At 43.7% G+C, this 25,162-nt stretch overlaps 1 protein-coding gene across 5 annotated transcripts in view; it reads right to left on the reverse strand.

Annotated features, from left to right (window-relative positions):
- DHRSX (dehydrogenase/reductase X-linked) overlaps positions 1-25,162 on the reverse strand; it is a 1,538,459-nt gene that overhangs the window by 1,041,167 nt on the left and 472,130 nt on the right. The window lies entirely within an intron of this gene.

Below are 25,162 nucleotides of genomic sequence, written 5' to 3' on the forward strand. Positions count from 1 at the left end.
GGGACTTCCTGGGGGGCTGTCACCCCTCGCAAGGACTGTAAATCGCATATGCTTGCAGGCCCAACTTCACAACCAAAGAGGAGTGCAGATCCCATCAAAGCTCATACATGAGCTGCTGACCCATTGTTCCCTGAGGTCTGAGAGTGAGGGAGCTGCCAGCGAGCTAGTATAGAGCAAGGTAGCCACACTGTTGATATTGCCAACTCCAAGATGGATGCGACAGCATTTCAAGCCTCAAGCTGCAGATATGACAAATTCTGTCTGGAGAAACAGGCAACACATGAGAGAACAAACAGGCAGCCATGGGAAGGAGGGGGAACTGCTTAGGCAAAACCACATAAATTGAATGGTGCATGTGGGAAAAACAACCCACAAATCAAGACTCAGATGGACTAATTCTGCCAATTGACCCATACATAAAAGGAGCGAAGAAATGCCACACAGGGTGGATTTTGAGTTGGGAGATTGGAGGCATTCCAGAAGAAGAAGATAAAGCAGCTAATGCAGAGAGAGAAGAAACGGTAGAAAGTAGCATTGCAGCAAGTAGCATTGCAGCCTGGGAGTAAGGCCAGGATAAGTAAAGAGACAGTTCAGGGGAAGTGATAAAGCAGTGGATCCATAGCCGGAGGGAGGCAAAGACCAAGGTACATGCCAGCTGGAGAAATCTATGACACAGGGCTCATACTTTGGTAGCTAGAAACCTTACCAGTTACTGGGACAAGAATTGCAATAGACTATCTCTGAGCTATTGAACAGACATTGATGAAGAGCAAGGCTATCAGCAACTAAAAGATGGTTGATAAAAAGAATGTACATCTTTGGAGAAAGGAAATCAACAAATAACTGGTCAGGATAAAGCGCCTTGTTGCCCGAGGGAATAATGCGCTATACAAATGTAAAAATAAATATATAAACAAATACTTTTTACCCAGAAGTACCCACATGGAGTATGGCGTTATGTTTGATTGTTGAGCAGTAATCACCCTAAGGCAAGGGGGTATAAGGGCTAGCCAAGATAGCTGCATGAGACTGCCACCTCAATTGCCTTGATAAAGACAACTTGCTTGAGGCTGTCACCTCATTCTTTGGTATAAAGGCACTGTGACGAATCGAGGGATCTCGTCACTTCTCCTCAGAGCGGAGCCCTCCCTTGTGAGGCTAGGGAGGTGAGCCTGCTATGCGATACTCTACCTATGGGTGGCGACAAGCGGGACCTCGAACAGAGAGACTCCCCTCTTGGGGTCAAGGACTCCTGTTCCATCAAGAAACTCCCTAAAACCCATTCATATGAGTCCCGCAAACCATCAAGGCCTCAGACAAATCAGCCTGAACAAGCCACTGCCTGCTATTGTAATGTTTATCACAACACACACTTTGAAGCCAAAAATACTGAGAAGAAAAAGATTAAAGAGGACATAAAAATGTCTTAATGATTGAAAGCCGTAGAAGAAAAACAACTGAGTAATGAAGAGTGCTCTAGAAAAAGGAAGAAAGGACTATGGCCCTACGCTGGGGAGGACCCAGCTACTGCATGTTAAAAGGGAAGAAGGAGTAACATCCAGAGAACCAGAAGCAGAACGTGAAGCTGGGAGTTTCAAACAGGCAAGGAAGAAGAAGCTGCTGAAACCCGGGGGATTCTTAGTCAAGAGGATTTGGCCAACCCGCAAGAGAAGAAAGCACAGTGAGAGCAGGAAGCCAAGCCATGCATGCTCGAGGTCAGAAGAAGCGGTAGGGTGACCCAGGAGAGGTGGACCGTGTGGTCCTTGAACTATGGTGAGATTGCTGAAAAATGTGCTCGCCGGAGCCACAAGGGCACACACGAGGAAGAAGGAGTGAACGCTGACTTGGTGATGCAGCCACATTCAAAAGGAGGTAACTGGGAGAGCGGGAGACTCACGGAGAAGGGCAAACACTATAATTACCATAACTGGACAGGTCACAGTTACGAAGATGAATGTAACGAGTGTAGTAATCCTACTTGTGTCAGTACTAAGAGGAGTAAAGATAACCACGGGGTTCATCATACTGGTGTCAGTATTAAGAAGGGTGAAGATAAACAAGGGGCCAATCATACTTGTCCCAGTACTGAGAATAATTCAGATAATCACTGGGCCAATCATATTGGTCCCAGTACTGAGAATAATTCAGATAATCACTGGGCCAATCATATTGGTCCCAGTACTAAGAAGAGTGTTGATAATTACTGGGCTAATCATACTTGTCCCAGTATTAAAAAGAATGAAGATAAACACAGGGCCAATCCTACTTGTCCCAGTATTTAGAAGAGTGAAGATAATGACTGGGCTAGTCATGCTTGTCCCAGTATTAAGAGAAGTTCAGACAACTACTGGGTCAAGTATGCTTGTCCAAGTACTAAGAAGAGTGAAGCCAACCACTGGATTAAACATACTCGTCCCAGTCCCAAGACAAGTGAAGAGAACTTAGGGATACAGCCTAATCCTCCCGCTGGCTGGTTAATAGCCAAGAGGAGTGAAAGGTCAGACAACCAACTGAGTAAGAGTGATAGCAGATCACAAATCCCAGTACAGAAAGTGATTTAGAGACACTGCAAGTTACAGAGACAGTGCACGTTACCATTGAGGATAATGGTAAAAGCCCTAAATTGAGAAATCAAGGAACATTTGTTGATAAGGAAAAAGGAACAACCAGAAAGCGAAAGAGTCCCCTTGAAGAATTGAAGGAACTTGTTCAGGATAATATCACAAACTATTCGAAATTAAGCTATTGAAGCTGACAAAGCCTATCCAGGAGAAGGGAGTCTTTCTCCTGGACTTTTTGTTGTTGTTTTGCTTAGTGGTAGTTTCAGGATAGTTTAGTTTTCGATGGAGGATGGGCTCTTGCTTTGGACTAGACTGTTGGCGACAAGCACCCTAGTTCGTTTTGTGTTAGGTAAGGAAAACCAGAAGAATGGGGATAGATAGGCCTTTTCCTTATCATTTGAATAAAGAAACACAGTTGAAATGCCACCATTTGGTCCGTCTCCTTCTCTTGACCTACCACAGCACCTTCAACCAATTGTCATGTATAGTAGGACTTGCCAGGAGCATATACAGCATATGGACTTCGAACCAGCCATCACAAAACATTGGACATCTTAAAAAGGAGTGTGTAGGTGCACGCCCATCCCCATGACTGTGAGTTCAGTCGAACGTTTACCTAGTGGACACCAAGGAAACTTGCCATTGTTGATTAGGCTCAGTATGGACTTGATGCATTTGGTCCATTAATATTCGGGAATAGGCTAAAGAAATAATGTGGACCTGTGGTTCTTAAGACTCAGTGATTCATGGACTTTGTGTTACTCCTGACACCTTGCACAATTTCTCTCATTTTCTCACATATTTTTCGTGTTGAGTTCCGTGTACACTGCAAGTCATTCTCCAACTTACTCTTATACACCAACTAAATAAAAGCGGTGTCAATCAGAATTTGACCCTGGCATGGCACAGAAACAAACTAAATCTCATTGATGTTTTCTCAGACCCATAAGCTTCTTTTGCATATTCCTCCTAAGGTAGACCGTTTAAAAACAAAAAAGGCACATAGTAGGCCAAGCTGACTGGCCAATATAATCTGCACAGGCTATAGAACACCCATTTTTGAATAATCAATAACAAAAATAAAGTGATACGAAAAGTAGGTCACACAGCAATCTGCAAATTCCACACTGCCAGTGTTTTAGGAAACACACACCATTAAAAACAGACTAGCTATTAAAGGTATAATAATAATACCAAAGTTGTCAATATTCGGCATAACCAGGAAAATCCAAAATTAGACAACTGGCTTCCTGGTACATTTACATGATGCAAATGGCTATACTAAATTAGGGGACATTTTATTCTGCTCTATAGACGTGCCATCACACTGCTGCCCAAGGCACACTAAAAATTCAGGTATTTGCAATACCATAAATTCATAACATGTTGCATCTTTCCTTCATCCCCACTCCAGGCCTCAACCTCTCCTCACGTACACAGTGAACCATCATGCTGAATGCTTCATTTTCTTCCTCTCACTTTCTCCTACTTGCTCCAAGCTCGTCTCCCGGTTTAGAGATTTCAAGTGGCTATTGTCTGCCATAAGAGCTATGCAAGGAAATGACATGAGATAACACTAGATAGGTTTGGTATTTCAAGTTCTATGGCCACACATGCACGTTGTGGAATGCAAGATGTATGTTTCAACTTCATCTGTTGTTTCATTATTATTTTTGCCCTTTCCCCACCCTTAAAGGACGTACAAATATCACACTGTGTCGGGGTCTTCCGCCTGGTTGGCTCTTTTATTAAATTGTTTCTTTCATTAGATTATTAAATCCCCAAAGGATATGAAAGACTTCTAACTTAATTGCATACACATGTTTAACCTCAGCTATAAGCAAACTGTGGAGATATTTGAATTTCGCTTTGAAAAATGACTTTGCCGTAGCTCTCAGATTGCCACCTTAAGGTTGGTTTTCTACTGAGAGAATGTGAAGAAGACCTTTCTCTTTTAAAACAGACCATGATGAAGTAACTGTTTTGTTTAGATACAAAAACTGTCTCTTGTACACCCTTGATCACATCCTGGTAAGAACTTGGATGCACAGAAAACACGTATTGGCATAGCCAATAGGTTTTGGCTGTCATCGTCCAAGAGAAGCGTCAAATACCCCAATGAACTTCATGTCATGACTGAAGGACACCATTATGGAAGCAAAACAGGCCACAGTTCAAGCAGAAAGGTAGAGCAAAACAAGCACTGTTTTGTCAAGCCACGGACCTCTGGTACTCTTACGATTAAACTGGCAGCAGAGGGAACCAATTACATTTAGGGTACACACAGAATGCTCACCTCTCAGCAAAATCAATGGCAGAAACATACACAAGGAGGGAATAATGAAACATCAATAAGGCAGATATGTATTCATACATTTGGCATCTACCCATGTCTATATGAACAGTGTTTGTGCCATTGGAGTTAAAATTACACCTATGAGCCAAAACATAAACATAGGTGTCGGAGAAGCATTTGTGAGAGATGACTGAGCCTAGAGTCAGATCCATTTTCATGGAAGAAATTTAAATGTATACCTTTCTTTGTATTTTATTGATATTTTATTTTTATAGCACTTTTTACCAAAGCTTTACAAAGAAGCAGTGAACAGTACATTAAAATGGGCATAAACAATTGTATTCAGTATCGGCCAATAGAAATCAAGCATGAGACTGGATTAGGTGATTTTTAAGGGAGGAGCGAAACAGAGAGTAAGAGGTTATAGATCGCAGAGAAAGTGGAAGAAGATTCCAGCGGAGAGGGGCCAGCAGCTGAAAGGGTCGAAAACGAGATTGTGCACACGGGGCACGTGGAAGAGTGAGTAAGAAAAGTCCAGCAGAGCGGAGAGGATGAGAAGAAGAGTAAAATGAAATAAGAGAAGCAAGATAATCAGGGGCAAGGCCACGTAAAGATTTGAATACTAAAGAGAGAAGATTGAATTTCAGCTGAGAATGAAAGGAGAGCCATCCAAGAGAGCCAAGAGAAGAGGAGATGGAATCACAATAGGATAATAGGCAGAGCGAGCGGATGGAGGAATGATCGATTGATTTGAGTGAAGCTACGCGAGAGCAAGGGAGACCAAAGAGTAGAACAGAGCAGTAGAAAAGTCGAGAGAAAATTAGGGAAGAGACTAAAAGCTATATATTCATACTTGACACAAGGGTTAAGGATGTCACTGGTCTTGTAGATGCAGAAAAAGAGAAACAGCTTCTTTGAATTTTAAATGAGTTTCAGCAGCACTTTAACTCAGCTTAATTTATTATAGGAAGGGTCAAAGGCTCTCAGAGGATTTTTTGGTTCTCCCTTTGGAAAATTAGCAGAGGTCAAGGCCTGAACTTGAACGGAATGAACGGAATAGGCTGCAAGAAACAGCACACACAGAATGCATGCAGTTCAGGGCACTGGAAACATCTCCTTAATAATAGCTACTCAGTTTTGCGTTGAGTATGATGTTAGTTTTGCTTCAATAGGCAGTTTAATTCACTTATGAGGGGCCGTTTCGGACATAATTCAAAATGCAGGAATGCATACACTGCATACTGAAATGTATACACTATATACTGATATGAAAAAGCCATATATATTGAGATGTGCACATTATACACTTAAAAATATATACACTGTACATTGAGATGCATACATTGTGTACTGAGATTTATATATGTATACTGCTGTATATTTTAGATGCATAATTATATATTGAAATTGATGCACTTCACGCTAAGATACATTCATTGTATACGGAGAGGTAGAAACGGTACAGTGAAATGACAATATTGTATAGTGAAGAACATGTGCATATACGCTGTGCACTGAGGTACATACATTGTATACTGAGATGCACATACATTATTCTGAGATGGATACATTATGTTATGAAATATATATACTGTGTTCTGAAATATGTACATTGTATACTGAGATGTATATACAGTATAAGAGGATGCATACATTACATATTGTAACATATACACTTTACACTGGTATATATTAATTGTACACTGTATATTGAAATGCATATTATATATATTGCAAAGTATGCACCGTATATGGAAATATATGCATTATATACCGAGATGTATATACAGTATATTGAGATGCATATAGTGCAGATGTAAACGCATACTTCGTATAACTGCTTTGTATATTATTACAATAGTGAGATGTCAATGTTACATTCCAATAACTCATATTATACAGCACCCGGAAATGCATACATGAGAAATTGCTTGTGCTATGTGCTGAAAGAAATACGTGGTATATTATAATGTATCTAATAATCCTTTTACATGCCTTGTCAACACATATTTAGTATTATAATGTGTATACTATTAAATTAAATATATATATATACACTGCATGTTGAAATAAATACATCATATATTGCGAATCTTCATACACTGCAGTCAGAGGCTTGCACCTAGCATTGTAAATATGCTTATACATGAACAGTGTTCTTATACACACACTTCTGAAAGTGTCACATGTTTTGCCGTCCTGCCCACTGATGGAGGTGGCTTGTTCTCTAACCAATTTCCCTTTCCATATGTTATTCAGGAGAGCAGCTGGGCCATCATGTACATGAGATACTTGAGTTGGCTCGGTATCCCGGCTGGGATACTGCCCAACTTTATTTGCGTTAGCGCCCACCCGTTGCGTGGTATTACCATTGGACACCGGGTTGGGTGCTAACTGTTACTGCCCATTCCCCATGTTTGGTGCAGTTACCGCACGAGAATACGGCTGGCGGTAATTGCACCGAAAATGGGAATTTTTCCAGCATGTTTTCCCCCAGCTGTAAACTGGGGGTATGAATAGATAATCTGCCACTCAAGAATTGCGCCACACTTGTTGGTTCAATATTTTCAAAAGAACATTTCTTTTTATTCCTTATTTGCCCTTTGAATTCTTGTTGACACGTGTTTCGGCTACTCAAGAGCCTTTCTCAAAACAAAACAGGGCTTTATTAGGTACATATCTTATTCTATTAGCACAATTATTATATAATGTTCAAAACATTTTTGTATTCAAAAAGGTTTTGGTAAAGAAAAAAAGATAACGAAGAAAAGAAAGAAATAGGAAGAAAGGGGGGTTATGCAATATTAAATCACATGTATTTTGGAAAATAAATAAAAATAATAAATAATTCACAAATGCAATACATCGCAATACAAATAATTACATCAAATTGTGCATCCAATTCATAATAAATACAAAACAATATAAGTGATAAAAGAACAATAAAAGATAAAAAATAATAATAGTGGATAGTAAGTAAAATAACAAACAGAGAAACAGAAAAAATATATTGTTTAAAATAATTCCTCATACATAAATCCACATTTTATATTTAAGGTTTCAATATTGAACACAAATTCTCATTTGTATTATTTCTATAGTGATTCTATCATGTATTACAGACTACAGTATCGTTCCCTCTAATGGGTTGCAGTAAATCTACATTCGACACACAATAATAAATTCATGTTTGAGCGTAGTACATAGAACAGTAGAAGTCTCTTACCCGTTAATTCCATAAGTCCCGGGTAAATCCCTATAGTGAAAATAATGCAGAAAAAAATATTTCCAATCCAATTGTTGTTCACACACAGAAATTGAATCTATTAATTCTCCAAAGGTTTTGGTTAAACTCAACCTTTCGTATGGCCATAAATTCTAACCTTCCACTATTATTTTTATTTATTTTCCAAAATACATGTGATTTAATATTGCATAACCCCCCTTTCTTCCTATTTCTTTCTTTTCTTCGTTATCTTTTTTTCTTTACCAAAACCTTTTTGAATACAAAAATGTTTTGAACATTATATAATAATTGTGTTAATAGAATAAGATATGTACCTAATAAAGCCCTGTTCTGTTTTGAGAAAGGCTCTTGAGTAGCCGAAACACGTGTTAACAAGAATTCAAAGGGCAAATAAGGAATAAAAAGAAATGTTCTTTTGAAAATATTGAACCAACAAGTGTGGCGCAATTCTTGAGTGGCAGATTATCTATTCATATTAGTAACCAAGGAGGTAGGGGATTGGTTCCTCCAACGAATGCCACATAGGATGCGACACGGCTGAGAGGCCAAATCAAACCCATCTTGGTCGCCAACAGAAGAAGTTGTACCGACACATATCCCAAAACACTAATCTGTAAACTGGGGGTAAACACACCAGACTCGGGATTGGGCAGACCCATAAATGTGGCAGTAACACCGGTACCGCCGCATTTAAGGGCACCGTCCAACTCGTGATCAGGCCCTTGGAAAGCTGACAGTTTTTTGAAAGTTTGACTCTTAGGTACCATGGATTGTTTTGTGGTGAGCGCATGGATATATTTTCTGTTGGTTTTGAGGACACAAGAAATGGTTGTTGGGACAGCAGTATGTCACTGTAAATATTAGCCAAGGGACACAAGGTGCACGTGGTGTCATTATTACTGTTGCATCTCAGGAGGCAGTGGGGCTTACAGTACACATATTTTCACTGTCGATAAAATCATTTTACAGTCCATTCAATAAGCATTTGTTTTCAAACAGAAAATGGTCTTGGGTGACAGTACAAGAAAGGATACAAGGCAGGCATTTGCCATAAATTACGCATTTTTCATGCATCTTTAGTACAAAGTACAGCTCATGCAACATTTTAAATAAAAAAATATTACCAAGCAAGAACAATTCTTATATACTTAACACCAGAGGACGTTGTTTGGATGTTGTAACCTTTGTTCTACACCAAAGCAGCACTCGACTGAATGCCCACACCTATACAAACCATACAGCACTGCAGAGTGTAGATGAAATGCATTACATAATATTAACGTGGAGTGTTTTTTAACCACATTCCTCAAGGGGTCATATTAAATGCAGCATGTACAAGGCTCAGAAAGTATTTGCAAAGCACTGCCCTGCTGGCTTTAAATGCAACATATGCTGCACTCATGTATTGTGTTTGCAAACCTTTTGTATATTAAAATATGTTGTTATACATAAGAATAACAATGTGAGTCATTGGTATAACAGACTTCTCCCTATTTCTCTCTCGAAATCTCTGAAACACTCTAGATCATGTTCATACATCTGTACATATGATCCAAAAGCAGACATGTAATTCTTTTGTTTGTAAATATTGAGTATGAATCCCTCAAACTACATCACACTAATCAATCTGATTCCGACCTAAAAGAAGTATGGAAAGCTCACTATTCTACATTACATATCCGACTCCGATTGTACAAAAATATCCCCACATGCGTTATGCTGCTATATCTCTCAGCCGCCATTTAATCCGGTTAACCATGACATCTTCATCAACAATCTGCAAAACCACCTAGGCCTCCAAGACACAGCTCTCAAATGGATTAAACCATTCTTCAGCGACTGTACCGCCAATATCAAAATCAATACATATCAAGCCACCCCTAACCATTGCAAATAGGAGTACCACATGGTTCAATATTATCCCCTTGGCTTTTCAAGCATACATCAAACCCCTTGCAGACATCATGTAAACATTCACCGGCACCTTTTAAGGCTATGCTGATGACATCTACAACCTAACCTTCACCTGGCCAGCAAACCTAGAAGCCCCCACTATTGCACAGGAAGCAAAAAACCTAGGTGTCATATTTGACTCACAATTTAAACTCACCCCTCAACTCAATACATCTAAAAAAGTCCAACACACATTTCCACATTCTCAAAAAATAAATCGTCCTTTACATAAAAGTGGGCCAAAAGGTTGACATCCCTATCAAAACTAAATTACTGCACCACGATAAACATGGGCAACACCAAGTAGAACATGAACCCCTCCAAAGTGTATAAAATAAAACCCCCATGCTTATAATGGAACTAAAACCATACAACCAAATATCAAGGAGCCTGAAACTCTCAAATGGCTACCCAATATTAAAAACCTCACAATCACATACTCCCACCTCTTTATCACTGAATCGCACTACCTCAAAATAAATCCGACACAAATCCACCATCCCCATCCTTTTCTCCTTTCCTCCAAACAATGCCTGTTTGGGTTTGAATTTATTAAAGAAGAAGGTATTGGTGAGCGCTTTAATCAGAAATGCTGTAAAGGACAGCTCTATGACATCTTAATTTAATTTTGAAAAGACTGATATAGTCTCTTTTTGTACGTTGCGTCAGTGTGTCCTGAAGAATCTTGCATCAGTAACAACATATCCACTTTCCAAAGCCTTTGCAAAAAGAGAGACAGAGCTTCAGGCTTATTGCGTGGATTAAAAACTGCAATTTTTTGCTCAAAGAAGTTTTCTATTTTGAATTAAATCAGTCTTTTTCCATGTCATTTTTGACACCCGCGTTTAGTAAAATGGGATTGTTGGCTATGACTTCAATGTAAATAACAGGAAAACGCTTCAAATAATGTCATCTTCACAAACGAACAACTGACCCATCTCTAGAAATGTGCACTAACGGTATGAGGAAAAAGTGAGTCAATGTGATCACACTATAGTAATCTCGATCTTCCCAAAGATCACCTCACTATTACTTAGCTTGCTTCTTAGCTTCCTAGTTGTCTCAGAGATCTAGACCCAGCTGTAAGGAACTCATGGTCACAACAGTAAAAACAGACACAAGTGATCACAGTTCAAGGATGTTTATTAAACTGTAAATGCAGGGTGGAAAAACACCCAACCTAAACCTATATCTAAGATGGGAGCAAGCGTTGACCATCAAACTATAATAAGGCAGTCCTAGTGGGGTCTTTATCAAATAAAAGGGCCTATACTAAGAAAAAACCTATTGCCAATCCTTACACTAAATACAAAAAGAAGTGTGGGATAATGTTCATAAGAAAGTGTTCACAAATAATAAGTCAAGATGCGGTAGTTGGGGTCACCCTACTCCGCGTTTTCAGCTCAGGACAAGGTAGGATTTTGGAGCACAGCACACACTCAAGCTTTCCCAGCACGAGCCAACAGTTCTGCTCTCAGCAATCAGGGCCTTCGGTGGTTAAATCCCTTTTCTACCAAAAAGTCTCTTGCCTTCGTGGACCTGATGTATCAAAAATAATAAACAAAGTTCCTTTTCACATGTACATTGGGTGATGACTTTGCCACCCCTGGGCCCCCCTCTTCTGGGCTCGGACCCTTCTCAATATTAGCTTCCTTCAGCCGGGTTCACTACGGCTTCTCAAAACAATCTCTTCAGTGATATTAATGAATCTTAATGTCTTTTTGAACAGTTCACTTTGGACATCCCTCTGCCGGGTTCACTCTTGTCAACATACTGCATATCGGATCTCCAGACTTCGCCCCCTGTTTAACAGCATCCCTCCTTCGGGTTCACTTTTGCCAGGTTTGTCAATCGCACATTCTCTCAATCAGTTCTTCTGATACAGGATTCAATTCCTTTAGTTTCACAATCAACTGTCGGTCAAAGACTTTCGACTGTACAGACAATTTTACTGGAGACCTGTGTTTGACTACTTTGACTCCTTTCTCGCCTTTCCCAAGGCCTTCTGGTATCTGTAGTTCTTACAATCAGGTAATCGGCCAGAGTTTCCTGAATGAGCACCCACGTGGTGCCTGACTCCTCTGTTGCTGGTTTTACCCCTTTAGTATCAATAGTTCTTTGTATTCTTTGACAATTCAATTAGCCACTTGCTACTTTCGTTAAACACAGTTCGGTTTCTTATCGGCTCTCCCCTCGACTCACCGGCTGTGATGAACTATTTGGCATTTCTTCTCTCTGGAGTCAAGGCTGGTACTACAGAGACGGTACTACAGAGACAAGCGTCTCTTCCCAGCTTGGTTATCAGCGGAGGAGGGCTCTGTGTACTGTTGACATCTGCTGCAACACACCTTTGCTATTGTTCGCGAACTTACGATTCCTTCTGCGGAGGCCTTGGTCGCTTCTCTCCTTGTCACCCTCTCAGTTTGTGCCATCTTTCTTCTACTCTTCAACTGCTGTGCTGAGTTAGCTCTCTCATCGTGCGGTCTGCTTTGCTTGTATTGCGCTCTTGTGCTCCAACTTTTATCCCTGTGGGGAAGGGAAAGGGCTGTCAGGTGTGGGCAGTTCTAGTCAATTGCCTGACCCTGGTGTTGGGACATTTCAGGTAATTGGCTCGAGTGTTAGTCCATCGTCCTTCGTGATATGTGAAAGTATTCTCTTCTCGAAAGAGGGAGGGGGTTGGCGTGTTTGAGCATCCTAGGTGGTAAGTCGGGGAAAAGGTGTTATAAGACGGGGATACCGTGTCTCACCCGTCGGTGTTCCACTTCCCGATGACCCCCTCCAGGTGATGTCCCTCACTGGTCCATATCCAGGAACTGGATCTAATAGCAAATGGCCGTGTCCTGGCAACCTGGATGACAGACCCCCAGGGTCTAGTCAGGGAGACACCTTCGGGTTTCCCACACAGGTCACTTCTTGATTCTTCCTTGCATTCTTCTCCCCATTACGTTTGGATATTTGTCAGGTTCAGATATTATTACCCTCTATCCCAGAGTTTCCCACCTGCATTGATGACAATACTGTTCACAAGCAGATGTTTATCAGCATGTATGTCTTCCTCCTTGCATAGGGTTTTTCACAAGCTACTTTATTGCAGCCGTGCACTAGTTTATTGCACTAAACTGCACTGATCCTGCAACTGGACCACTGGTCCCAGTCACCGATCCCCTGGAACCCCTCTGCACTACGGGACTGTCTCTGTATCCCTACAGCCCCCCCCCCTTCCCCAGCACTTGTTCTGCACTTACCTTGCACTTGCCACTAGCTGGCCCTTTTTTATTTATTACTTACGCCACTTACCTTTACTGCACTTCCCCCCCTCCCCTTCCCCTTGCACTTTTCCCCCCTCCCCCACCCCTGCACTTGCGCGATCTGAATGACACCTGGCCTAGTAGGATCGTTTGTTTTGTCTCCCCTTGTTCCTCGCCTCCCTGCCTCGTCGCGCCTTGAAACACCTGTGTATAGGCGCGTTACAAATACCATATCATATCATATCATATCATATCATAGCCGAACAGTAATGGTCTCCCTCCAGTGCCAAGGTCTCTTGAAGTCTCTGTTGGTGCCTGGTCTCCTCCCAAAATCTCAGCTATAGTTCTCAGAAGGCTCTTGCATTTCTCTCCTCTTTATCAGTCCTCTGCCCGGGCCTATAATACAGCCTTCAGCTGACTCTTTTCTTTCTCTACTTCTCTGGGACATAGTTCTTTTCAGTTGGCTCATAGATCTCTCTCTATCCCAAGTCAATCGTTCCTTTGTCCCTAATGTCTGGCTTTACCTGGAACTCCTTCTCTTCACTCTCTGCTGTCAAATTGGTAGCCCATATGAGATATTAATGCCTGGCATGGGCTGTTTAATAGGGATCCTGATTGCTCAGATAAAGTAATATAACTTCTGATAAGTTAACCTCTTACTACGTGCCCACACGTGTTCTTAGTTCCCCCATTCTTGACAGATCTTCCTTCCAATCTAATGTGGGTTCCCAGTTGTGGCTGGTAAAAATCTCCTGTTGGTAATTAGTGTCCAGGAAGTGTTGTGCAGCAGCGGCTCAGAGTTAAAAAGGTTGCACTGTCAATTTGCAATCAGGCAGGAGCGGTGTTCCGGAGTATACAGCACCCTGATGTGTGACAGAGTTTCCTCGTTGCCTTTGCAAGTGATGTTAGCTGCTCATGCACCAGTGAGTGTTTTAATCTTCTGCACACAAGCAAGTGAGGTGAGGATTGGGTTCTGGCTCACGAGCATGGTCCATGCAGTCAGCAGCCAGCCACAATACCATAACTCCTCTCCTGCTCTGATGGCAGACCATGTGGGCCATTTTCAGTTAAGGTGGACATTTCATGGCGAGAACCACCTCCATTTTCACTTAGCGCACTTAAGTGCAAAAGGCCACCTCCATGCACTTTCCCTCTTTTCTACCATGTAGTGGAAAAGTGAATAAGAAAAGAAAGGTAATATCATCTTTAATCTTCACTTTTCAACAACGTTGGGGGAAAGAATAAATGCCTCCCACAATTAATGTTTGCAGCAGGCATTTAAAATGCGTTCCTATGGAATCCACATGCTATTACCAGTTGGTAATTTTAGGCACATTCTACAGGAATTCATAGTTTTTTTTGCTAGCATGAAAATACGTGCTAGCGGAAAACCTGACGGATTTGTCAGGCGAAGCAGGGAGAGCCTTGAAAGAAAGTAAATGATGTGTTGATGGGTGCCACTTTAAAAGATTTTCTGGGGAAGGCAACACAGACTTTCCCACACAGGGGGCTCTCTTTGCACTACTTACCGTGAAGGTTGGGAAAGAATCCCCAGAGACACCATGGAAAGCCGCAGAAGGCACACAGAAGGCGGCAGTGCCGCAACCTGATGGGTCCGTTCCTCAGATCAAATGTTGCATGCAGCACATGGCGTGGTGACACCGGATCCGGTGACAGGAACGCATAACACTCAATGAGATGCACAGCAATGCGTTCTCACAACGTTGTTACTTGCCTGTGACGTTCAGTCCAGGAGCGCATGTTCTGTAATTCTAGGTAATTAGTGTTTTTTATTGTTATTGGTCCTTGTTCCACAAATCTTTTCACTGTAATCCTGGGGATCTAAAACAGGCTACTTCAAGTCTTGTCCTTGTATCTGGGAGATCCTTCTCTTATACCTGCAATGTTAATACATGCCATGTTATCTCATTGCCACAGAGGTTCCATTTCATTCAAAGTTGACTTCCGGTATCCATAGGTAATGTTATGTTTGGAGGGTTAGAGGGAACCCGGTCTCGTGTTGTCTGAGAGTGTCTAATACTATCTTTATTCTCTCCCCTTTAGATCCTGGGGAAGTTATTGTTCTTCTGAGGGATCTTTACTGAGCGATCAGGATCCCTATTAAACAGCCCATGCCAGGCATTAATATCACATATTCTTCTGAGGGACCATGTGCAGTAGCGCGCCTGCCTCATGCAAACTGTTCCGCACTCTTCTCATTATTGATTGTGGGACTGTTCCTTTGGGGTCTGAGTGACTATACTTCCTGGCTTCCGGGAGACTCACCAAGCTGTCCACGTCCTGACACTGTATGAACATATTTGCTGCAATGTACTGGCTGAAGGTTTGAATCTGGCAGTGTTGGTTCAGCGCATTTCCTTTAGAGGATGATCAGGAACTTTGAGTAATGACTTGTTGGTTATCTGTAAGGGTGTAAAACAGACGGTCCTTATCTGGAAGGCTGCTGACAACAGTTGGGTATGGCAATGAAAGTCCATTCACACACACACACACACACACACACACACAAACAAGGACTTTCTGTTGTAGACTGTACTGGATTTCAACTAGTGTTCCCAGTAGGGCCACCCACTGGGGTACAAAGGGAACAACCATCAGCTGGAAGGGTGCCTACAGTAAGTCCTCTTAGAATACTCATGCAGGACACGACATGGTGCATGGTGTATTTACCCCAACCCTGAAGGGCTTTGGATCCCACAGGGTGCATGGTGTCCAGTCAACTGGTCGATAACAAACTGGTCGACTGCAATTTGGTCGACACCATTTGGTCGAATGCCAAATGGTCGAATTTTTTTTTTTATATATATATATGTGTTTTGTGGGTTTTCGTGTGGGGAAAAAAAATAAAAAAGAAAAAAAGGGGGGTTGGGGGGGACCCCCCCAAAAAAAGACCAAAAAATGGGTAAAAAAAAAAAAAAAAAATTCGACCATTTGGCATTCGACCAAATGGTGTCGACCAAATTGTCTGTCGACCAAATGTTTTCGACCATTTGACTGGTAACCAGGGTGCATATCATCATTTGTGTCCTTGATGATGGCTCATATTAGGATTGTCAGGGAAAGTTGCAATCATTCAGGTAAGCTGCAAGGGCCCTCTGCCAGAGGTGCATATAAGAACGTTCAACCTTGTGCTTTACACGGGAAGAATACCTGACCTCCACTTCTTGTAACATTACTTCCCTCCCACCTTCTAGATCACTACCTACTGATTGTTGACCTCATATGCATAATTTCTGATCAAAGCACTCACCAATACCTTCTTGTTTAATAGATACAAACATACATATATGATACCTCACATAGTTCACATCCAGGCAGGGACAGCTAAGCCCTTCATCCTTCTTAAGCACATTACATGTGTGCTCTGAAAAAAACACTGAGGGTGCAATACCCACTGTACTTCACTGCAAGCTTGATTTGCTTGTGGAAAATAAGGAATTAACTTATGCTCTAACCTGATTATTTTGCAAGCACTTAAAAAGACATGTTTATGCATATAGATTGCAACAAGCCAGGACCCCCAGATAGACTTTCTCCAAATTACCAGGCTCTTTATGGAAACTATAAGGGCTTATTTAGGTTTATGCCTCAGAGATTCCAGTCCAATCACAAGTTCTCAGGAACATATTTGATTTATTTATTTTATTGGCATTTTTGTTTAGCGCGGGTCCTACCCAAGGGGTCTCGGAGCACCTTACATGGTTAAAATATTGAAAAGGTGAGAGTTGAAAAAAGAAATTACAAAATAGTTTTCATGAAAGGATTGGAAGATTAGGACAAGTTATGGGGGCGTGGCCAGGAGTCCTTCACTGCGGATGTGAGCGGTGTGAGCTCCGTCTACCGCACCAACCCAAATCCTTTTTTATATCCTGACAGAAAGGACCCGATGGTGGAGGCTTGAAGCAGAGGGGCTTGTGATTCAGGAGACTAAATATCTAGCCCAGAAATATCCCAGAGGACCTGTGGTGCTCAGATTAGGAGACGGTCGTCATCTTGGAAGATCTTGCTGGTGGCCGGGGGTGCTCTCGGTGATCAAACGGGGGCTGCAGCGGGCCAACAGTTGACGGGTTCATCTTACATACCACAGTCTCCTGTGAGTGCCTCAGTGAGGTTCGCTGGGTATGTGAACACCCCCGCCCGCATGGGTATTCCGACACACTGCACGAATGCCTGACAGTGTTCATCCTCTTTCTTGAGTTCCCTGTCGGAGGGCAGGTGCTGTGCTGGGCCTCCAGGAGCCACGCTGGGTCGCAGAAAGGAGGACAGACGAGGCTGTTACCCTTATTAGTGGAATCTCCTTGGTGAGTCCCGGATGTTGCTATTTGGCGGTCTGGGCTTCCCAACCTGCAAGGATACCTGGTGTACAGGAGGTTTTGTGCTGTGAGGGGAGCAGCATCGCTTCAGTGCCCTTCCTTGCGACTATGGTGCATGGGCTAAGTGGTTTCCCCCAGATTGACTTCGCCAGGACCACATAGTGAATGTCATAGACAATCGTTTCCAGCATGGTGAAGGGCCAACAGAAAATGGAGCAATTTGTGGGAGCCAGGAGCAAACAGGGTAGAGAAGCAGACAGCAGCATAGAAAGCCACATGTGAGGCGCCACACGGACCCCGGGAAGCGCAAGAAGCAGAGCCAAGGCCGGGCAGGAAGCTCTGTGCACTTCCACCACCAGCCCTCTCACGCTCATCTTGCCGTGAGCTGCGCGACCACTGGCCCACAACCGAGGACCAGAAACGGAGCGGCATTCCTCTCGACCTACTCCCGGCAGACTGCTGGCGCTCCGGATGACCCGTCGAGCACTAGCGGACAAAGAGAACAGCACAGCAGCCACAACGAGTGGAAACGCAGAGCCTTCAGACAGCCGGTAAGCTGCTCATTACTGCTCGGCACCCACGATGCCAAGGGGCGGGCATACTTGAATAACCCTGAGGAAACGGCTAGACTCTCGAGGGTACCGCAACCGGAGACGTGGGGGGTAGCCTGCCCCCTCTTAAAGGAGTGGATCCCCTGCGCGACTGCTCGAGCGCACCCAAGGAGTCCTTAGCACGTATAAAAGGGCTGAAGCACGGCAACAAGGGCGTGCCTCCGGCCCAGACGGGGTGATAGTCGCACAGGTGCCGTGGAGAACGCTCGGCGTGCCCAGGCCATCAAAGGGCACACTGCGTGTACCGCTACCAGAAAGCCCAGTGTGAAGAAGCTGCACTAAAAGCCGCACTGGATGGTATGAGCACACTACGAATACTAGCAGTGCTGCCAGGCAACTTCCCAAGACATTGCGCTCAGACTGATATTCGATATTGGGCATACTGAATTGTCTGTCACCACCCTGATACACGAAATATAGCACTTCACACTGGGCGGGGTCACGGCCTGCGCTGGCCGCCCCGAACTATAAGAATCCAGGCGAAGCCTCGTGACACTCACTGCTGGTATGGCAGTACTGGGCACAGAGTATCTCGGAAGAAAGGAGAAGGTTTTGGCACTATCACACCCAGCAAGCTGGCCCCCAGTAGCCGCAACGGCCTGTCTCTCCAGGACATAATACCGGTGGGTCTACACAAGGACCCTGTCGTTGGTGGGACCAAGAACCCGCAGAACATCACTGTTGGAACGATGTTGGTGTATCAATAGCAGACCACTCGAGGCAACTCTCCTAGAAAGACAGAACAGCATTACCACCTAACCTGCCGTTGAAGCGTTGTAAGAACTTTCTAACAAAACCCGCACCTCTAGTCTCTGGAGGAGGTGGTAGTTACATTGTTGGGGAAGATCATAGGCATGCAATAAGTACAAAAGGCAGCACAGCAGCGACATGACAGCACAGAAGGCGTGTTGCAGCAATAGCGGCGGAAGAGTGTAAAACCGCTCCACCAGAGAAGGTGCTCCAATCTGTAAGTAATCCGTAGCAAGCAGACTGCATACGGAAGAACCTTACCAACAGACTCTCCCCTCAAGACACACAGGAAATTTAAAGTTATATTATTATGGCAGGGCACAGACGTATAGTAAGCAGAGGAGGCGTCACAGAGACAACACCAAACCTGCAAGAACTTGGGATCCCACACTGCTGAAAGAGAATCAAAGCAGGGCAACCCGGAAATCACATGAGCCACGCATTAACAATTGGGGAGTGAAAAGAGCAGGAACAAAGCCCAGAACGAACTTTAAGACGATGCCCAAAGGGGCAGGCCCCAAAAAGGGAAAAGGAGCCATAGACAAATTCAAGACAGTAGTCAGGACAGGCAGCATGACTGACACAAGTACGGAGCACACACTCCAACACACAACCACATCACCAGCAACAACCATGGATCATCGGGCAGTATTCGCGTCAATGCAGCATGGCTTTGCGGCCTTGAATGACAAATTGGAGGGAATCAATGCAAACGTGGCGATTATCAAGAACGAGCTAGAAAAAGCCACTGGTCGCATCACGGAAGCGGAGACAAGGATTAGCACGACAGAAGATGCAGTAGAGGCGCTGGGCAATACAATAACGGAGATGGCTAAAGATCTGGGAACGGTGAAGCTTAAATGCGAGGACTTGGAGGCTAGGTCATGCCACAAATATATTTGCATAATTGGAGTCCCAGATGAGGCTCTCAAGGGCCCAATGGAGCTTGCAGTAGAGAAATTACTCAAGAACCTGCTCAAGGATCCTGCCTAGTCTTACAAATTTGTGGTGGAAAGGGCACACATGTCATTGGCACCACGACCCAAACCTGGCGCCTACCCTAGACCTATCATCGCAAGATTGATGAATTACAGAGACAGAGACCTGATCCTATGAGCTTCCAGGGACAAGCAGGAACTGAGATTGGGCTCCAGTGTAGTTCGGATCTTCCCAGATTACACGCTCTCAGTTCAGCAAGAGAGGCATTCTTTCACAGGGGTTAAGAAAATGCTCAGCGAACGGAAAGTCCTCTTTGAAATGTTGTACCCGGCCAGACCCCACATGCAACATAACAACAAGACATACTTCTTCACGTTTCCGGGGGAGGCAGCCAATTTTGTGGAAGCAACTATTCTGGTACAACCGAAGCAGACGCCGAATGCTACAAAAGATAATAGCAACAAGACACCACAACACGGTCAGGCCATAGCACAGATGATGACGACGAGCACAAATATTTGGGAGAATGCATCCTGAACTCAGGATCTTCAGGATAGTAGGCCAGACATATTTGTTTAAGAAGGATGCTACCATTTCAACATGAGTTCAAGTAATAAACACGTTAAGGAATAATATGGACAGAAGAATGATGGCAATCAGCCTTGGCCGTGACTAGCAACATTGTACAAGAAGAGAAGAAGGAATGAAGATTTCATCAAGCCCGGCTGGGACAGATAGCAGGTGTGAGCGGGAGTTTCGAATCCTGGCGGCTGACCCGAGAAGCAGATGATCGGAGGATGCTGGCTATGTGCAGAGGGTGTTCTCAATGGGCCCTCTGATGCAGGTGCACGTCTTAGAGAGACCAATTGTGAGAGTGGGACATGTGGGGATAGGGGAAATGACATAGTTTAAGTATGGGGAACTAAGAGGGTGAGGGAGGGGACTGATATTGTTTGTTGGGGAATTAAAGTTAAAAATGCACAGATACGGATCAAAGGAGTGTTCAAGAACTTAAAGGGACATGTGTACAATAAGTATCTGAGGAGCGGATCTATTACCTATGGCTAAGAAAGATATAAACGGGCTCACATTATTAAGCTGGAATGTACGAGGGCTGGGTGCACCAGTAAAGAGGAGGAATATAATGGCATACATTAATAGACTGGGACCCCAAATCGTATACCTTCAGGAGACCCATCTATTAGGGCAAGCGGATAAGATAGTGCCCAGAAGGGGAAATCAACGCAATTACACAACATACTCCAGTAGAGCGTGTGGTGTATTAACATTGATACATAGGTCAATCCCGTTTACGCACTACAGCACGGACAGTGACCCTGAGGGACGCTATGTACAGGTACATGGTAGAGTAGCTGAGGAAGAGGTACTGCTCTTAAATATATACGGGCCGAATATAGAGAACCCTAGATTTTATTCCGAAACTATTTAGGAAATGTCCCAAATACCCCACAGCCCAAATAATCAGCCGGGTCGATTTCAATACTATTCTTGACACACACCTGGACCGAACAACTAACAGCCCCAGGACACTTACTAATGCAGCCTGCATGATACACAATCATATAGCTGATCTGGGCCTCCGAGTTGTGTGGCGCTCTCTACACGGAACACAACGCGCCTACACATTTTACTCGTTGGTGGATGATCTGCACTCCAGAATCAATGTCTGGCTGCTGTCACAGAGGGCACTGGGCTGGGTAACTGAGGCTAAAATACACCCCAGAACAATGTCAGACCATTCCCCAATTCAGTTCTCGATGCATATTCCTAAAGTTGCACAACAAAGGCCCCCATGGAGGTTCAAGGCAACAGCTATGTCAGATCACGTGTATAAGACCAGTTTGACTGAACATATTGAAGAATACTTTGAACACAATGAAGTCACAGTGAATAGTCAGGCAACACTATGGCAGGCCTTTAAAGTGTATATAAGGGGCGCAGCCATGTATACGGAATTTGGAGTACTAAAGGATATCTGTAGAGAATTAAAAAGACAGGAGGGGGAAATTGCTAAACTGCAGGACCAGTATGTCATAAACCCCAGTCCTCAAATTAAGCTGGATATTAAGACCCAAATGGAAAAATATAGAGCAACAACGGATAGAGAGATCCGCTATTTCGATAAACCTGTCGCGGCAAGGCGTTACGGCGAGCAGGAACGGCCTGGCAGGCTCCTAGCTAAGATGGTGATATGGGAACGAGGAAGCACGTTTATTCCCTGTATAACACAGCCACACGGGACAGTGGTGACAGACCAGGTAGAGATAGAGAGAGTCTTTTATGACTTTTACTCCCAACTATATTCTCCCCAGAGCATGGCCACGGAAGAGGAAATAGATAACTACTTAGCAAATATACCCACAATGCTTTTATCTGCCACGACGAAAGATGCATTAGAAACCCCACTTACGCAAGCTGAGATAGCAGAAGCCATTAAAGCACTGCCAAACAGTAAAGCACCAGGCTCTGACGGCCTTGGGGCAGATTTTTATAAAGAATTTGCGGGTACCCTAGTACCCAAACTACACGGCATCTGGAATGGAGCCTTGGACACAGGCGAGCTCCCCGAGACAACCCGGGAAGCAATTATAAAGCTGTTGCTTAAGCCTGGGAAGAGTCCTGAAGAATGCGGCTCCTACAGACTGCTCTTGTTAATAAACACAGACGCAAAAATGTTTGCTAAGATCCTTGCCCTAAGCTTAACCCCCCTAATCCTGCATATGGTTCATGAAGACCAGGCGGGCTTCATACCGAGCAGGTCCAGACCGACAAACGTACGCTGATGTTACAATATATTGGCATCAATCCCAAAGGGCATTCAAGGAGTGGCACTGGCATTAGACATGCAGAAGGCCTTTGATACCGTCTACTGGCCATTCTTATTTAGGGTCTTTCACAATTACGGGTTCAGACCCAATTTTATAAAGTGGGTCAGAATACTGAACACACAGCCATATGCCAGAGTATGCATCAATGGTACGTTATCAGCGATATTAAAACTGAAGGGAGGCACACAACAGGGCTGCCTTCTATCTCCCCTACTATATGCTCTGGTAATAGAACCGTTAGCCGACCTATTGAGGAACAGATACAGCAAGCTGGGGATCCCTCTGGTGGAAAAAACAGAGATTATCACCTTATACGCTGATGATATAATGTTATATTTGAGAAACCCTGAATGCAATCTGGGGAAAGTGCTGGGCGCTGTCAAAAAATGTGGGTAGTATTCAGGCCTTAAATTAAACTCTGCCAAATCTGAGATATTCCCCCTCACAGAAGCTACCTCAAAACCCACTGAACTCCACGGTCTACTGTGGAATCCTAACCAGGTTAAATACTTGGGGGTACAGGTAGCAAGAACAGCGCAGCTTGCCCGCACGTTAAATTACGAAACACTTGCGGAGACAATTTGAGCTAAGCTTGAACGATGGAGATCCCTACCAATCTCTCTAATGGGCATACTAGCACTGGTCAAAATAATAATTTTACCTAAACTCTTATCTATTAAGCACTGTCCCTGTGTGGCCCAGAAGATCTTTTTTCTTGAGAATCCAAGGTGCATGCGTGACATTTGTGTGGAATGGCCAATCTAGAGTAAGCTGGCAGGAGCTCACAAATCAGTACTAGCAAGGTGGGCTGGCTGCACCCGATTTTGAAATGTATTATCTGGCAGCGCAAGCACACTACACAACACAGTGGACATGCTGCCTACCTACATTCACATCACACAACCACCGAAACTCATGTAGAGAACCCAGTGACACTCTTTCATAAAACGCCAGTAGCACATCCCAGAGGTAATAACAGCACTGATCCAATAGTGGTAACGTGTACTGCCTGGGCCAGGATAGCGGAGATACATGGACAGGAAGTGTTGTACAATCCAAATATGGCACCGTGGGAGGTGCCCTACATTCCCCCCACACAAGACTCCGAAATAGCTACACACTGGAGAAGTAAAGGTATCAACCAGTTCGGAGACCTCTTCCCGGATAAAACATTAATTACATGGGAGGTTGCTATAGGGATAGTGGGAGACACACTACGGCAAAAAATGAACTATTTGCGTATGAGATCAGCCATAGCAAAGGTGTGGGGGGTATTCGCGACTAGAGCCTATATCTGGGTCTGGGATATATATTCACTGAAGAAACGGCCAAAACATCAGCCTCCACATTATATAAAATTGTGACAACAGCCCGAGAACCATTAGCCCGGAGAGCCAAAGAACAGTGGGAACGGGATCTAGGACATAATATCACTGACAATCAATGGACACTGCTTTGTAGACTGACAAAAAGCATCTCTTGTAATTCACAATACCGACTAATACATTATAAAATAATACACAGAATGCTTTACACACCGGCTAAACTGAAACGTATATTTCCCTCGATGGATGGTAAGGGCCCCAGATGTGGGAACGATGAAGCAGATATACTCCACATAGTATGGGCATGCACCCGTCGAACTGAATACTGGGCCGATGTGTGTGATACATTAGATACCATATCAGATCACTCCATTGAAAGGACCCGAACTGTAGGTCTACTAGGTAGGGAAAATGAATCCCACATGGCGTAAACTACTTAACCTCAGCCTTTTGCTGGCAAAGCAGGTAATCTTGATGAGGTGGAAAATAGGGGTGTAACGGTATACCGTTATAGATACCGTGAACAGCTTAATTGAACTAAAATAACCATCACGTTGTTTATGCCGGTATACTGTTTTAGGGCCGCAGCTATTAAGTGAGCTTTTCAATCTGATTTGGAAAGGCTGCAGTATGCAAGTGCTGTACATTCTGGATCTTGCACTGTGGGATGTGGGGTTTGGCAGACAAGAGCATAGGGAAAGTGAGGCCACATTAGTAAATGCAGCTTTGATGCTGTGACCGCTCTTTCTCTGTGATCAGTAGAGTCAGGTTAAAGATCAGCCGATTTGTGGTTTTCCCACCAATTTGAAAGATGGGGAACTAAACATCCCAGAATTCAAAGGGGGGAATGAACTAGATGCCCTTCTGATGCATGTCCTCAAAAAACGTTAGCTCTGTAGACTGTATGAACACTGGTCCTATCGGTGCTTTGTACTAGTATATAAACTGCCCCCTGCCCCCACCACTGGCATCCGTGTAGATTTACATACTGGCACTAGAGTTGTTGTTTCGCTTGATCCTTCATCTGCCTTCTGCATATGGCACTGGAC

The sequence above is a fragment of the Ambystoma mexicanum genome, chromosome 7p, assembly GCF_040938575.1.
Source record: "Ambystoma mexicanum isolate Mex_15411 chromosome 7p, UKY_AmexF1_1, whole genome shotgun sequence".
Taxonomy (NCBI): Eukaryota; Metazoa; Chordata; class Amphibia; order Caudata; family Ambystomatidae; genus Ambystoma; species Ambystoma mexicanum.